Source organism: Corvus brachyrhynchos, unplaced genomic scaffold (assembly GCF_000691975.1).
Source record: "Corvus brachyrhynchos isolate BGI_N302 unplaced genomic scaffold, ASM69197v1 scaffold17, whole genome shotgun sequence".
Classification (NCBI taxonomy): domain Eukaryota; kingdom Metazoa; phylum Chordata; class Aves; order Passeriformes; family Corvidae; genus Corvus; species Corvus brachyrhynchos.
The window spans coordinates 8,327,887-8,332,919 of record NW_008240046.1 but is presented as its reverse complement, the minus strand read 5'-3'; the positions used below and the strand labels follow the sequence as shown (position 1 = coordinate 8,332,919).

Sequence of the window (5,033 nt, the reverse complement as noted above, 5' to 3'; positions counted from 1 at the left end):
GGCTTACAAAACTTCTCTGTATCAGCTTACATTTGGATCAAAGTACTCTTAGGTTGCACAAATCTTACACTGGGGTCAGCAATATTTCTAAATGTGTCTTGAATAACAACATGGAAATTGTATCAAATTTAAATAAGAATTGTAAAATTTTTTTTTCTTGGAAGCTTGGCATTATCTGGCAAAAGCAAACTGCATCTTCATGTCCAGCACTGTGCATGAGGCAAAATAAGCAGCTTTCTGTGGAAGCCAAAGACAAGCTGATTTATCTCTTAAATTTTCTACTTGCACTTTGAAAAGAATAAATTCTTTTACTTGGACAAACTATGATTAGTACAAGATTGAAGATCAGCAGGAGAAATATCTTTAAATATATTAATATGATAAAAAATTATTCATTAATTTTGTTGCTACCTAAAACAATAGCCATCCTAATATACTAACAGGTCATTATATATTATCTACCATCTTCTTATTTAATATGCAATTTTTATGTCAGGAGGATGTAAAAAAATAACCAATGATAATTAGTATTATTTCATGCTAGCTGAGGAAGCCTTGATTCACTGTTTAAAGCACTGTAGCTAGTGATATTTATTTTCTTCTGAAAGACCAATATTCAACTAGCTCTTTATTAATTTAAATATATTGGATAATACTTGAACAAAATCATGTCATGTGGAAATTTAAATCCAGACAAGTCAAAGGAGCAAAATTTAGCAGATCATAATGAAATAATCCGTTCCACAAGGATTCATTACTGTTCTACTGGCAACTTCATCTTATCAAAAATGACCACTCCCATTGCAAAACAACTCTCTTACCCCATAGTACATGACTCAGGTATTACTAATAAAATTGCTTCAGATATTCAAGTTTCTATAGATTTTCTAATTATTTTATATAGCTTTTCATTAGAAATTTACACGTTAACAGGAAAAGACCAATTTCTTGGGTTCTTTTGTAAATTATCATTCAATATTAGAGCAGAGGAGAGAATTTTGCTCTTATAACTCCTAGTACCCACAACTTCTTTTACGTTCTGGGCTTGTTCTGCCACATAATTTCCATGGCAGGATTTTGGTGGGTGCTACATTCCTAGGGAAAATCTTACTTTTAAGTATTTAATTTTCAGTAATTAATGAATTATATCCTGCCTCCATTGAAGTCAAATGTAAACTTTTTACAATTTTAAAGGTAAAAGATTTTAACCCAACACAGAGGACATGGCAAGTAATTCCTCTCCAGTATAACTGGAGAATAGAAATATAATCGCCGATTATAACTACAGAACACTTACACTCAAGGTGAGTTTAGTCTCATTAATCTGCTTATATATAGGAATTTATAATTTTAAATAAGAAAATGAAATAAATAAAATAAAATAAAATAATAGCAGTTCTGAATGTTCAACTTTTTTTTTTTTTTGGTTCTACAGTAGTCTGTAAGAAGTAAATGAGAAAAAGAGAGGGAAGAAGCTAAAAATTACTGTGGATATAACACCCAAAAGGGAAGGGAAGGCCAAATAAATCCAACATTTAGATGCTCTAAAGTGACTTCAAAGGGAAGATGAAATTATGCCCTATTAGGTTTCTTTAACATTATGAAAATGTTCTAAAATGTACTTAAAAACACAGGGAAATTTATCTTTGGCATTACACCTACAAACATGAACCATATGGCCTGTAAGAACCATAACATTTGGAAAAATAATGAAGACACAAAGTGGAAAGGAAGGAGATGAAAGATGGAGTGGAGGAGGTTTAGCTAATATCCATTTAACATCATGAGTATTTTGTTATAGTATTACAAGTCCTGGGCTTTCATTCAAGTGTGAGACTTGATGATAGCTGAGCTAGCCAAGAGACTGTACTGGTCACCTGGGATTAGACTGTTTCAGAAAGAGCACAATTTGTAGCACCATTTATCATGGGATTGCCCTTTCTCAACTCAAAAGCCCTCCATCGAAATAAGGACAAGCTGAATTTCAAAACAAAATCCTTTGCAAGCCACCCTGAAGTCCACCATCAACTGCTGCTCTAATATAAGAGTTTTATGTAAGCTTAGCCACTTCTCTCAGCTTGCCTAAGTTTTCTCTCTTCTGGTAGAACAAGGACAATAGGTGATTGTATATTCAATGGTGATTTGTCCCTAGGTTTCACACTGGGGAGAATCCACAGTGGAAGTTAAGGAAACTGGTTTTAGTTTGATAGGGAATATAAAGGGTATTAGACTCTTTATTCCTCCTAAAAACCTTGTAAGCTTCCAGCTCTTGTGTAAGTGGTCACACAACATGTACTGTCACAATCAAAACAGCATCCAAGCAATGCTTGTGAGCAGGCCCAGTAACATCTGACACAGCAACACTCTGGTTGGGTGCCTGAGGTAAAATAATTCATCTGTCTGGGCCCAAAAGTGCTTATGCACACACCATAAAGAAATGCTGGAGAGTACTCACATTGCATTTCCTGTAGGCTGTAGTCCACCTTCATAACTGGATCTCACACCCCCCTACTCCCCCCAGTTCACACAGGAAATAATTCAGGACAGTCCTGTGTCCTGTTTCATCCAGCAGACCACATAGCATCATTACAATAACCTCATTGCTATCTATCAAACTCCATCTCTTCTATCAAAGCTGTCAATTTAGCTGCAGGGGCAATCTTTGTCGTGCACTGGTAATTTCTAGGCTAAAAGCCTTAGCTGGAGTAAGGCATTTTAATAACAAGAATCATAAATTTATTCTTTTTCATGTAGGAATAGCCACCATGGTTACACTAGTTCAAAAATCAGATGTTGAAAACTCGCAAGTCTATTACAAATAGAAATTTAATGTTTTCTTATTTATTTTAATGTGTTTGAAACACAAGATGCACCATAGAACAGAAGCTTAAATAACTGCATCATAATTAATGTCGAAAATTGCCACATTATTTGTGAAAATGTTAATAATTTTAAGAATGAAAATGCAATTACTAGATTCAGACTTCAGAATTCTGAAGTTAAAATGGGTATTTTAGACTATCCATTAAAATGATGATATATAGACACAACTGTACTTTCCCATTTTTAATACTTTCTCCCATAGTGAGGTATTACCTCACTATAAACTTGGCTTTCTTTAGCATTCTGTCAGATAGTTTTCATTCTTTCTGGATGTGTGGACCATCATAATTTTTCAACTGAAGATCAAGCACCTTTAAAAATATTTTATGGTGTACTGTTCAGAGACCATAAGTAATCTGATCACACCCCTCTGGACATCACAGGCTAAGCCATTTCATTTACATCTCTAACAAGCCCTATTACCTATGTTTCACAAAATATCATACTTCATCAAGCATCCAGTTCATGGCAAAAGTTTATCACCCACACTGGTAAAAATGTGATTTTTACATCTGATTACAGGTTTGTTTGGTTTTTACTCCCAGATGCTGAGGCTTGTGGTGTAATTTTTTTAGACTGAGAATATTACTACCTGATTACATTTTCCTGGAATTTATGTGCCATAATCAAGTCACCTCTCAGTTATCTTATTATCTTTAATTATGCCATTATAAGACATTTTCTCTAACGTTCTAACTGTTGCAGTTCTCTGAGGTCTCACTAATTTTTTCTCTGCAAATACTGTAATTCCACTGTCAGTTTACAGTCATTTTACCAGTCAGGTAGGTTTTATTGACTTAACTCACTTGAACTTTCTCAGGTACTGCATGAGTCACTGATTGTAAAACTCTCCTGAACTAATCTTAAATAGCAAAAATTTGTGTCAGAGAAACAAAATAATCTATGTGCAGTTGAGTAAGTGCAAAGGGATATTAGGAGTACACACTAAGAAGGTGGAAGATAGGCTTGATACAGGTGCTTCATTCTGAATGCTTTTCAGCAAGAAGCATTCATGACTAAGACTTGTTATATAAAATTCATATCCCTCCTTCCTTTGTGGGAAGTACCAAATGCCACATACAGAAGTAATACCAACTTTCTACTCCTACTTAGTAATTTACACTTCAAAACTCCCACTAGACTTTTTCATAGCAGCACAATTGGATCTTTCATTGTGTTCCTCATCTACTACACCTTTTTAAGTGTTACTGTTTTTCACACTGTACAGAAGGCCTGTACTATTCCATAATAGTACTGTTGTACAGGCTTTGAAATTTAAGGCCCTTTTACCTCATTTTCCTTCTATTTTCCTACATTTGTTCTCCAGTCTACCTTCATCACTCTCTTCTCCTGCCTTAGGTCCTCCCACTAAACAAAAAATAAAAGTTTGACATATTCCTACAATTTTCTTAAAACACAGCCTTTTTTACTGTCAAACTGGTGAAGCACTGGAACAGTTTGCTTGGAGAAGTTGTGGATGCCCCACCCCTGGCAGTGTTCAAGACCAGGTTGAATGGGGGGCTCTGAGCAACCTGGTCTAGTGGGAGGTGTCCCTGCTCACAGCAGGTGGGTGGAACTAGATGATCTTTGAGACCACTTTTAAACCTAACCATTCTATGATTCTATTATTTCACTTAGTTCTTAAAGTAAAATCCTTTACTTCCCACAGCAAGACCCATTACCTTTTAGGCAATTACTCTGTTCAGGTTTCATGGCTTTCTACGAAGAGGCATTTCAATTGATTTCTTTTCTTGGCCTTCAGGCCAGGGTCAATGGCAAATCAATCTCCTTTGATTGTCCTCTGGAATTTGCTGATGCAGAATCCCGTTTCATCTGATCAGTTTAGCAGCATTCCTCTGCCCATCATTGTTTCTTCCATCCTTACTAGGTTTTCATTTTTAATGTGATTAACCTTTAGTCATCCTATTTGTGACAGGTAACACAATTATCTCTGCATTTTGAGTTTTATGTCACGAAGACGCCTTTCCAGTTTACTCCCGTTTAGTCTAATCATCTCCAAGGTCACTGATTTTTGATCAAATTGGTCGCACTCCTTTTTAAATTTTGACAGAAATTCTGCAAAATTTCATCAGAAGAACATGGCAATGGTTGGAAAGAGGGGAAGGGAAGGGAAGGGAAGGGAAGGGAAG

The 5,033-nt window shown here is 35.5% G+C and overlaps 1 protein-coding gene across 1 annotated transcript in view; it reads right to left on the bottom strand.

The window, feature by feature from the left end:
- Positions 1-5,033, bottom strand: part of KIAA1456 (KIAA1456 ortholog) — a 110,055-nt gene that overhangs the window by 41,151 nt on the left and 63,871 nt on the right. The window lies entirely within an intron of this gene.